This window comes from Macaca mulatta, chromosome 9 (assembly GCF_049350105.2).
Source record: "Macaca mulatta isolate MMU2019108-1 chromosome 9, T2T-MMU8v2.0, whole genome shotgun sequence".
Lineage (NCBI taxonomy): Eukaryota > Metazoa > Chordata > Mammalia > Primates > Cercopithecidae > Macaca > Macaca mulatta.
Window position 1 is genome coordinate 145,667,175 of NC_133414.1, and position 12,660 is coordinate 145,679,834.

Consider the following 12,660-nt stretch of genomic DNA (forward strand, 5'->3'; position numbering starts at 1 on the left):
GTCAGGCTGGTCTTGAACCCCTGACCTCAGGTGATCTACCTACCTCAGTCTCCCGAAGTGCTGGGATTACAGGTGTGAGCCACTGTGCCCAGCCAGAGAAAGGTTTTAAATATATGTTTACTTTAATATTAAGTTGTAACATAACTTTCATATTATTGAAAAGCTCTTCAATCTAGGATCACATCACTTCAGTTTCAGAAACATATTGAGGTGGGGAATTTGTATTAGGTTTCTCTAAAGGGACAGAAACAATAAGATAGATGTATATACGAAGGGGAGTTTATTAGGAGAATTGACTCACACGATCACAAGGTGAAGTCCCACAATAGGCTGTCTGCAAGTTGAGGAGCAGAGAAGCCAGTTCGAGTCCCAAAACCCCAACAGTAATCCTTTCCTAATGTCAGGATGCATATTGACCTGTGTGTGACATTTGCCACGCAGAGCGTGCACTGCTGAGGAGAATGGTGCCCAAGAAGGACACTGTTGACCCAAAATATTCCAAATAAACCATGATTACAGCCACAAATTCAGGTTTGGAGAAAGTTGTTGGACAATTCACTTTATAGGATAAGTTAATAAATAAGATTTTTCAAACCCAATTGCACTATCATCCTCACGATTCTGGAAAGGTTGAACGGACAAATGGTATCTTGAAGCTAAAATTAGTTAAACTAACAGAGTCAAGTGGTTTATTTTGGTCAAAAGTTTTTACCACTAGCCTTAATGGTAATTAGATTAACCTCTATGGGAAAACACAAACTAACCCCTTATGAAATAATTACTGTAGCATCTATTCCTTTGATAATACAACATTGTGTATCCCCTGTACTTGTTAGCTCTGATGTGACTCAATAATGCAAGGCCTTGATGCATTTTGCAAATGTACACGTCCACCACTTGAAGTAGGCTTTCTATGAACCACCAATTGATAATGTTCAGATCTTCCATCACCTGGAACCTAAAGATTGGGTCTTTTGGAGATGACACTAGAGAAAAACTGCCCTTGAGTCTCACTGAAAAAACCATACCAGGGTCTTCTTACTACTCAACACTGCAGTAAAGCTTCAGTGTCTTGAGCCTTGGGTTCATGTCTCTGGACTAAAGAGAGCTCCCTTGGTTTCTTGGACTTATCAACCTATAGGTGACTTAAAATTGAGAATATCCAAGGGAAATCTTTCTTAGAAACAGATGGCATCACGAAGTAGACAGCTTTCCCAAGATGGTGCACCAAGACTTCATTTGACTCTTTTTCATTGACTAAGATTTGTTTTTGTTTTGCATTAATGTAAAGATGTTCAAGCTTCCTCTTTTGTTAGAAACTTTCACTACTCAAACCAAACATCCTTTAAGGTCTACTGTGCAGAGTATAGCCACTCTCACTAACTGAAACAATTGCTGACTATGTCAACTAGATATATGGGAAGAATCCAAAGTAATATTAGAACCTCATCCCATACACATTTGGGTGAGCAATTCAGGAAGCTGACTTTATCAAGAGGTTTGGTATCCTTCCCTTGGCAGATTGGTTGATTTTTTTTTCAGTGTATAAATATTATCATTCTATATTTGTTTCTTGATTGTAAAAACATTTGGAGAGCACTGATTATTATAATCAGAGCTAGGAAGATTATCAAATAATGTTCCTGCTGTTATTGTTTTTTATTCTTTATTTTTTAAATTTTTTCCTCTCCATAGGTTCTTGGGGAACAGGTAGTAGGTATCTGGCTACATAAGTAAGTTCTTTAGTGGTGATTAAAAAAAAACTTGCTCATGCATGTTTATAGCAGCACATTCACAACTGCAAAAATGTGGAACCAACCCAAATGCCCATGATTGAACGAGTGGATAAAGAAACTGTAGTATATATATATGATGGACTACTACTCAGCCATAAAAAATAATGAGTTAATGGCATTCACAGCAACCTGGATGGGATTGGAGACTATTATTCTAAATGAAGTAACTCAGGAATGGAAAATCAAACATTGTATGTTCTCACTCATGAGTAGGAGCTAAGCTATGAGAATGCAAAGGCATAAGAATGGACTTTGGGGACATACCATGGACTTTGGGAACTCACAGGAAAGGGTGGGAAGGGGGTGAGGGATAAAAGACTGCAAATTGAGTTCAGCGTATACTGCTCAGGAGATGGGTGTACCAAAAATCTCACAAATCACCACTAAAGACTGGTTGATATTTATGATCAACTAGTTTGACATTGGGAAGAAGCGACAGAACCAAAGGGATAGACTATAATTACTACTGGTTTTCTTTCTCTCTCCTCTCCTCTCCTTTCCTCTTTCTTTGACGGAGTCTTGCTCTGTCACCAAGCTGGAGTGCAGTGGCGAGATCTCGGCTCACTGCAACCTCCACTTCCCAGATTCAAGCAATGCTCCTGCCTCAGCCTCTCGAGCAGCTGGGACTACAGGCAAGTGCCACCATGTCCAGCTAATTTTTGTATTTTTAGTAGAGACAGGGTTTCACCATGTTGGCCAGGATGGTCTTCATCTCTTGACCTCGTGATCCGTCCACCTTAGCCTCCCAAAGTGTTGGGATTACAGGTGTGAGCCACCACGCCTGGCCTACTACTGGTTTTCTTAAAGTATTCTTTTGCTCTTAATGAAACTGCAAAAGGTTTTCATTTTTAATTCTGAAATCTGTGTCTTCTTGAAACATCTCAGATTAATATCCCAGGAGTTCAACCTTTGTGGTACCTTACTGAATTCCATTTTGCAGGCCATACTTATTGCCTTCTGTTCTTTATCCCTTTGAAAAGGTATGTTTTTTCCCTTGACTATGATGATAACTGTCTCCTTCCATCATTTTGTCAACTCCTGTAACTTTTTCTCTGGTTATAATTCTGCTGTTATGACCTGACACTGAAATGTTTATTTTCAAGGTCTAGAAAAAGCATGTTTTCCTACAGTATAACTTGATTTTGTACTCTTGGCTTTTCTTGGTATGTCTGAATTGTTCAATGTAATCAGGAAACTTACCATGCTGTTATTAAGAGCCATGTATTCCCCAATCAAGGAACTAGTTTTCTTGTTTACATTCCTCTACAATATGGTGTACACTCATCACAATGGACACACTCTTTCTGTGTCTGGTTAAAGTACCCTTTTCATCAGGTTTGACTTCCAGTTTATCTAAATGGGCCTTTAACATTTGTATTTCTAGCAGGAACCTTAAAACTTTCAGTCTGTACTTACCTATTACCCAGTTTCAAAGCCATTTCCACATGTTTAGATATTGTCACAGCAGGACCACATTCCTGGTAACACAATTTGTCTTAGTCTACTTGAGACACTATAACAAACTATCATAGACTGGATGGCTTTAACAACAGAAATGTACTTCTCACAGTTCTGGAATCTGAAAAGTCCAAGATCAGGAGCTGGCTGATTTGGTTCCTAGTGAGGGCTCTCTTCCTCGTTTGCAGATGGTTGCATTCCTATCATGTCCTAAGATTGCACTTCCTTGGTTCATGCATGTGGGTAAGGTCGGGAGAGGTGGGAAAGGGAAGATTTTCCTGCTTTTATAAGGCCACTGATATCATGAGGGTCCCACCCTTGTGACTTAATCTAATCCCAATCACCTTCCAAAGACCATACCTGGAAATATTACCACACTAGGGGTTAGGGCGTCAACATATGCATTTGAGGAGCGACATAAATATTCAGTCCTTAACACAAAGGGGGTGGTTGTGGTGGCCACGGTCAAATACTCAGGACAGGAATTCATGGTGGAAAGCTGCAGTAGGGAAATAGGAGAGGCACTGGGAAGTGGGCTATCCTCTTCTCAAGGACAATTGCCTCCTTGTGAATGCAATAATCTTCATTAAATCTTAAAAAAGGGATGGGTAGTAGTAACCTCTACCAGGTTTCCTTTTAGGTCTGGGAGTGTGGGGTGTAGGTTGTGGCAGAGAGCCAAGCCAGGATCATGACACAGTTGTGTAATTTGAAGGTGTCTTACTTAGTCTGTTTAGTGTTGCTAAAAAGGAATACCTGAGGCTGGGCAATTTATAAAAACAAAAAGAAGTTTATTTGGCTCATGGTTCTTTAGGCTATACAAGAAGCATGGCACTAGCATCTGTTTCTCATGAGGGCTTCAGGCTGCTTCCACATATAGTGGAAGATGAAGGGGGATCTGCTATGTGCAGAGATCACATGGCAAGAGAGGAAGCAACAGAAGGGGAGGGAGGTGCCAGGTTTTGTTTTCTTTTAACAAGAAGTTCTTATGAGAACTAATGAGTGAGAACTCACCCATCCCAAGGGAGGACATTAATCTATTCATGAGGGATCTGTCCCCATGGTCCAAACACCTCTCATTAAGTTCCATCTCCAACACTGGGAATGAAATTTCAACATGAGATTTGAAGAGGTCAAACAAACCAAAGTACAACAGAAGAGAATACTGGGCCTGGGAGTCTGACTGGCAAATATACTTTAAGTCAAGGAGCTATGTGCGTGCACAGGTGGCAAAGGCAATGTTGACATCTGCAATACTGTCATAATGAACCAAGGTGCAGTAACCCAACTGGGAAAGTTAGAGCCCCAATTAAGGGTGGGGCAAGCAAACAGTTTTTTACATTGCAGCATTTTGCCCCCAAATGGGTGATGTTCTATTGCAAATAGGTTTTAAATCATATGGCCTGATTTGGGTGTGTGTTGTTAATAGACTGTGAGGTTGTCTGTCAATTAAAACACTGGCCTGTGGGCAGGCCCTGTGGCTCAGTTGTTTGTTTGTTTGGTCACAGGCAAGCCAGGAAAGTCTTCAGGTTGTAGGCTTGTAGTAGCCAAAATTGATGGCTTGTTGTTCTTAGCATTTACGCTGTTGGTTTAAACAATGGCTTACTTGGAAGGTTTTGGCCTCTGGATTGCAAACCAATGAAAGCACCCAGACCAATATAGTAAGGAGATCAATAGTACACAGAACAGTGTGCAGCTGCATTTGACTGGCTTTTGTTGTTTATTATTGAATTTCCTCCAGAATGTACTACTGCCAAGAAGGGGTTGTCTGGTTTTTTCATTATTGGATATAGTATTGATTTTATTATCTCCAGATTTTTATTTACTAAGTGGAGCGTTCTACCTCCCTTTTTGGTACTGCATACTGCTTGTGGGAATGACCCTGTAGAACTAATTTTAAACTTCTTGAAGGGAATCAGAGGGAGATCTTGGATTATTTACCTTCTTATAGCTGAAATATTCAGAAAGTGGGGGAGGGGCCAAGATGGCCAATTAGAAGCAGCTCTAGCCTGTGGCTCTGACCTAGAAGAACAAACACTGTGAGTGAATCCTGCACCTTCAGCTGAGGTATCCAGGTTCTCACTGGGACTGACTAGGTGATTGGCGTGATCCATAGAGAGTGAGAAAAAGCAGGGCAGACTGACAGCCCACCCAGAGGCCACACAGGGTAAGGGAAACTCCCACTCACAGCCAAGGGAGGTGGCGAGTGATTGTGCTACTGCATCAGGGAAACCACGTTTTTTTCCATGGATCTGTGCAACCCACAGATCAGGAGATCTCCTCATGAGCCCATGTCACCAGGGTGGATTCCAAGCACAGAACTGTGCAGGCTCTTGGTGGCTGCTTGGGTTGCAGCCAGCAGTAGCACACTGCAGACTGCCTAAGGTGACTGAGTTTCCAGGGGGAGGAATGGCTGCCATCATTGTGGCTCCATGTGGCCATTTTACCCTGCTTGTGCCAGGGAGACTGGGTGGTTTGGACCGGGAGGAATTCCCCACAGTGCAGCACAGAGGCTGTGGCAGATTGTGGCCAGACTGCTTCTTTAGGTGGGACCCAGGTCCATCTCTCCTCACTGGGTGGGGCCTCCCTGTGGGAATTTCAGCAACTCCAGCCAGAGGTTTGCAGATGGAACTCTGATCTCCCTGGGATGGAGCCCCTGTGGGGAAGGGCAACTGTGGTCTCCAGTTCAGCAGACTCATCTTTCCTGCCTGCTGGCTCTGAAAAGTCCAGGCAGCATGGACATGGGGGATTCCAACCAGTGCAACGCACCACTCTGTCAAGGGACAGCCAGAGTGCTTCATTAAGCAGGTCCCTGATCCCATGCTGACTGACTGGGTGAGATCTCACAATAAGGTTTGCCAGACATCTCATACAGGAGAGTTCCAGCCGGCATCAGGCTTTTGCCCCCCTGGGAAGGAGCTCTCAGAGGAAGGAGCAGGCAGCCATCTTTCCTGTTCTGCAGCCTCCACTGGTGATAGCTTCAGGTGAAGCAGGGACCCCAGCAGATAGGGTCTGGAGTGGACCCCCAGCAAACTGCAGCAACCCTGTGGAAGAGGGGCCTGACTGTTAAAAGAAAAACAAACAGAAAGCAACAACAACAACAGCAACAAAAAGGACCCCACAAAAACCCAATCCAAAGGTCAATAGCATCAAAAATTGAAGGTAGGTAAACCCAAGAAAATGAGAAAGAAATCAATGCGAAAAAGTTGAAAATTCAAAAAACCAGAGTGTCTCTTCTCCTCCAAATGATCACCGCACCTCTCCAGCAACGGCACAGAACTGGGCTGACGCTGAGATGGATAAACTGACAGAATTAGGCTTCAGAAGGTGGATAATAACCAATTTTGCTGAGCTAAAGAAGTATGTTCTAATCCAATGCAAAGTTCTCTCAGTGGAAACCCTACAAGCCAGAAGAGATTGGGGGCCAATATTCAACATTCTTAAGGAATTTCCAACCCAGAATTTCATATCTGGTCAAACTAAGTTTTATAAGTGAAGGAGAAATAAAATCCTTTTTAGACAACAAATGCTGAGGGAATTCATCACCACCAGGCCTGCCTTGCAAGAACTCCTGAAGGAAGCATTGAATATGGAATGGAAAAACTGTTACCAGTCACTACAAAAACACACTTAAGTACACAGACTAATGACACTATGAAGCAACTACATTAACAAGTCTGCAAAATAACCAGCCAGCATCATGACAGGAACAAATTCACACATATCAATATTAACCTTAAATGTAAATGGGCTAAATGCCCCATTTAAAAGACCCAGAATGCTAAGCTGGATAAAGAGTCAAGACCCATTGGTGTGCTGTATTCAAGAGACCCATCTCATGTGCAAAGACACACATAGGCTCAAAATAAAGTAAGAGAGGAAAATTTACCAAGCAAATGGAAAGTGAAAGAAAGCAGGGGTTGCCATCCTAGTTTCTGACAAAACAGACTTTAAATCAACAAATTCAAAAAAGACAAGGAGGGCATTACATAATGATAAAGGAATCAATTCAACAGGAAGAGCTAACTATCCTAAATATATAGGTACCCAATACAGGAGCACCCAGGTTCATAAAGCAAGCTCTTAGAAACCTACAAAGAGACTCAGACTTACACACAATAATAGTGAGAGACTTGAACACTCCACTGTCAACATTAGACAGATAATTGAGGCAGAAAATTAACAAAGATATTCAGGACTTGAACTCAGCTCTGGATCAAGTGGACCTGACAGATATCTGTGGAACACTCCACCTCCAAACAACAGAATATACATTCTTCTCAGCACCACGTGGCACTTATTCTAAAATTGATCACACAATTGGAAGTAAAACACTCTTCAGCAAATGCAAAACAGCTGAAATCATAACAAACAGTCTCTCAGATCACAGCATAAACTAGAAGTCGAGATTAAGAAACTCACTCAAAACCACACAACTACATGGAAATTGAACAACCTGCCTCACAATGACTCCTGGGTAAATAATGAAATTAAGGGAGAAATCAAGAAGTTCTTTGAAACTAATGAGCACAAAGAGACAATGTACCAGAATCTCTGGGATGCAGCTAAAGCAGTGTTAAGAGGAGAATTTATATCACTAAATGACCACATTGAAAAGCCAGAAAGATCTCAAATTGACATCCTAACATCACAACTGAAAGAACTGGAGAACCAACAGAAAATGGATGAATTCCTGGACACATACACCCTTCCAATACTGAAACAGGAAGAAGCTGAATCCCTGAATATATCAGTAATGAGCTCTGAAATTAAGGCAGTAATAGCATACCAACCTAAAAAAAAAAAAAAAAAAAAAAAAAAGGCCAGGACCACACGAATTTACAGCTGATTTCTAACAGAGGTACAAAGAGGAACTGATACCATTTCTTCTGAAGCTATTCCAAACAATTGAAAAGGAGGGGCTCCTCCCTAACTCATTCTATGAGGCCAGCATCATCCTGATACCAAAACCTGGCAGAGATACAACAAAAAATGAATACTTCAGGCCAATATTCCTGATGAACATCGATGCAAAACTCCTCAATAGAATAATGGCAAACTGAATCCAGCAGCGTGTCATAAAGCTTATCCACCACAATTCAGTTGGCTTCATCCTAGAGATGCAGGGCTGGTTCAATATATGTAAATCAATAAACACAATTCATCATAAAACAGAACTAAAGACAATAACCACATTATTATCTCAATAGATGCAGAAAAGTCCTTCCATAACATTCAACATCCCTTCATGTTAAAAACTCTCAAAAACCTAGGTATTGAAGGGACACACCTCAAAATAATAAGAGCCATTTATAACAAACCCACAGCCAATATCATACTGAATGGGCAAAAGCTGGAAGCATTCCCCTTAAAAACCAGCATAAGACAAGGATGCACTCTCTCACCACTCCTATTCAATATAGTATTGGAATTTATAGCCAGGGCAATCAGGTAAGAGAAAAAAAGTGTATTTAAATAGCAAGAGAGAAAGTAAAATTGTCTTTGTTTTCAGATGACACAATCCTGTATCTGAAAAACCCCATGGTCTCAGCCCAAAATCTTCTTAAGCTGATAAGCAACTTCAGTAAAGTCTCAGGATACAAAAATCAATGTGCAAAAATCGCAAGCATTCCTGTACACCAACAACATACAAGCAGAGAGCCAAATCATGAATGAACTCCCATTCACAACTGCTACAAAGAGAATGAAATACCTAGGAATATAGCTAACAAGGGAAGTGAAGGACCTCTTCGAGGAGAACTACAAACCAGCTCAAGGAAATCAGAGAGGACACAAACAAATGGAAAAACATTCCATGCTCATGGATAGGAAGAATTAATATCACAAAAATGGCCATACTGCCAAAAGTAATTTATAGATGTGATGCTATTCCCATCAAACTACCATTGACATTCTTCATGGAATTAGAAAAAACTACTTTAATTTTCATATGGAACCAAAAAAGAGCCCATATAGCCAAGACGATCCTAAGCAAAAAGAACAAAGCTGGCGGCATCAAGCTACCAGACTTCAAACTATACTACAAGGCCACAGTAACCTAAACAGCATGCTACTGGTACAAAGACAGACACATAGATCAGTGGAACAGAACAGAGAACTCAGCAATAAGACCACACACCTACAACCATCTGATCTTCAAGAAACCTGGTAAAAAAAAAAAAGTAATGGGGAAAGGACTCCCTATTTAACAAATGGTGCTGGTGGCCGGGCATGGTGGCTTACACCTGTAATCCCAGCACTTTGGGAGGCCAAGGCAGATGTATCACGAGGTCAGGAGATCGAGACCTTCCTGGCCAACATGGTGAAACCCCATCTCTACTAAAACACAAAAAATTAGCCAGGTGTGGTAGCGCACACCTGCAGTCCCAGCTACTCAGGAGGCTGAGGCAGGGGAATCACTTGAAATTGGGAGGTGGAGGTTGCAGTGAGCTGTGATCGCACCACTGCACTCCAGCCTGGTGACAGAGCAAGACTCCATCTTAAATAAATAAATAAATAAATAAATAAAATTGTGCTCAAACAACTGGCTAGCCATATGCAGAAAACTGAAAGTGGAACCCTTCCTTACACCTTATACAAAATTTAACTCAAGATGGATTAAAGACTTGGAAGTAAAACTGAAAACTATAAAAACCCTAGAAGAAATCCTAGGCAGTACCATTCAGGACATAGGCACAGGCAAAGATTTCATGACAAAAATGTCAATAGCAATGACGACAAAAGCAAAAATAGACAAATGGGCTCTAATTAAAGAGTTTCTGCACAGCAAAAGAAACTATCATCAGCACAAACAGACAACCTACAGAATGGGAGAAAATTTTTAACAAATTTACAAGAAAAAACAATCCCATTAAAAAGTGGGCAAAGGACATGAACAGACACTTTTTCAAAAAAGACATTTATGTGGCCAACTAACATATGAAAAAACGATCAACATCAGTGATCATTGGAGAAACGCACATCAAAACCACAATGAGATACCATGTCATGCCAGTCAGAATGGCAATTATTAAAAAGTCAAGAAACCACAGATGCTGGTGAGGCTGCAGAGAGACAGGAAGACTTTTATGCTGTTGGTGGGAATGTAAATTAGTTCAACCATTGTGGAAATTCCTCAAAGACCCAGAACCAGAAATACCATTTGACCCAGCAATCCCATTACTGGGAATATAGATCATTAAATCATACAAAGGAATATAGATCATTAAATCATTCTATTATGAAGATACATGCATGTGTGTGTTCACTGCAACACTATTCACAATAGCAAAAACATGGAATCAACCCAGATGACCATCAATGACAGTCTGGATAACAGCATGCGGCCATAAAAAGAAATGAGATCATGTCCTTTGCAGGGACATGGATGGAGCTGGAAGCCGTTATCCTCAGCAAACTAATGCAGGAACAGAAAACTGTATATTCTCACTCACAAATGGGAGCTGAATGATGAGAATACATAGATGCATGGAAAGGAACAACACACTGTGGGGCCTATGGTGGGATGACATGGTGGGAGGGAGAGCATCAGAAAAGATAGCTAATGCATGCTGGTCTTAATACTTAGGTGATGGGTTGATAGGTACAGCAAACCACCCTGGCACAGGTTTACCTATGTAACAAACCTGCGTATCCTGCACACGTTCCCTGGAACTTACCAAAAAAAAAAAAAAAAAAAGAATATCCTTGATATTTGACCTTAATTGAAAATGCCACATTTCTTTAGTAAAAAAAAAAAAAAAAAAAAAAAAAAAAAAAAAAAAAAAAAAATTAAAAAAGAGAAATATTCAGGAAGGACTTAGGGACAGTGAAAGTTAAGCTTACATGGGTCCTATTGCAGATGGGCAGCTACCTGGTCCATGGGACGTTCTACAGTTAATGGATCTGGCCTCTAGCCCTTATGGGGTGGGGACAGGAAGAAAACGTCATAAAGCTAGGAGACATTATTAAAGGTCCTCATTTATAAGCAGTCTTTGTATACATAGAGATGAAACATATCCCAATTTAAAGATAGGAAAGTGTGATGGGAAGGTTTTTCAAGTTGGTATAAGGTGTGAGTCTACAAAAAACCCTTCAATTAAGAGAGTAAGGTTTGTGGCAAGACAGAGACCTATTTAGAGATCCATTGCTGAACTGGTATTTGAAAAGGGGTTGTTTTAGGAGACCACTATGCCTCTTTGTTAAATCAGCTATCTTGGGTCTAGCAGGGAAATTAAATTTTATTCAATGTCTCTTTTTTTTTTTTTTTTTTTTTTTTTGAGACGGAGTCTTTGCTCTGTCGCCCAGGCTGGAGTGCAGTGGCCGGATCTCAGCTCACTGCAAGCTCCGCCTCCTGGGTTCACGCCATTCTCCTGCCTCAGCCTCCCGAGTAGCTGGGACTACAGACGCCCGCCACCTCGCCCGGCTAGTTTTTTGTACTTTTAGTAGAGACGGGGTTTCACCGTGTTAGCCAGGATGGTCTCGATCTCCTGACCTTGTGATCCGCCCGCCTCGGCCTCCCAAAGTGCTGGGATTACAGGCGTGAGCCACTGCGCCCGGCCAATGCCTCTTTCAAGAGTCCAGCATTGTGTATCCTGACAAGTGAAAATGGTTACTATAGTGCCTTGGTTATTATCAGTAGTGACTCCAACTCCAGAAGGAATAATGAATGATAAGGATGTATCTGTATACACATTTGCTTGCAGACAATGCTTCTGCCATTACTACTACTGGTGGACTTACAGAATGCCATTTCCACAACCACGGTACTACAACACAGCATTGCTGCTGATCAAGGAACTCTCTTCACAGCAAAGGAAGCACTTCAATGGGTCCATGCTCATGGAATTAACTTGTCTTACCATGTTCCCCACCACCCTGAAGCAGCTGGTTTGACAGACTAACGGAGTGGCCTTTTGAAGACCCAAAGTACTAGCTAGGTGGCAATACCTTGCAGGGATGGAACAAGATTCTCTAGAAGACTGTATATGCTCTGAATCAGTGTCCAATATTGAATACTGTTTCTTTTGTAGCCATAATTCACAGGTCCAAAAATCACAGGGTAGAAATGAGAGTGGTATCCCCATTATTACCCCTAGTGACCCACGAGCAAAGGTTTTGTATCTTGTTCCCATGACTGTGCTCTTAGGTCTTAGTTCTGAAGGAAGAAATCCTTCCAATCAGAGACACCCTAGTGATTCCACTGAACTGCAAGGCTGCCACTGGCCACTTTGGGCTACTCATGCCTCTGAATCACCAGCAAAGAGGAAGTTACTGGCTGGGGTGGCTGATCCCGACTACTGAGTGGAATTTGGACTACTCTTTCATAAGAAGAGTATGTCTGGAATACAGGAGATTTCTGCAAAATTTTATTGAAATTATAATGGACTTACATGTCCTTAGGCAGGAA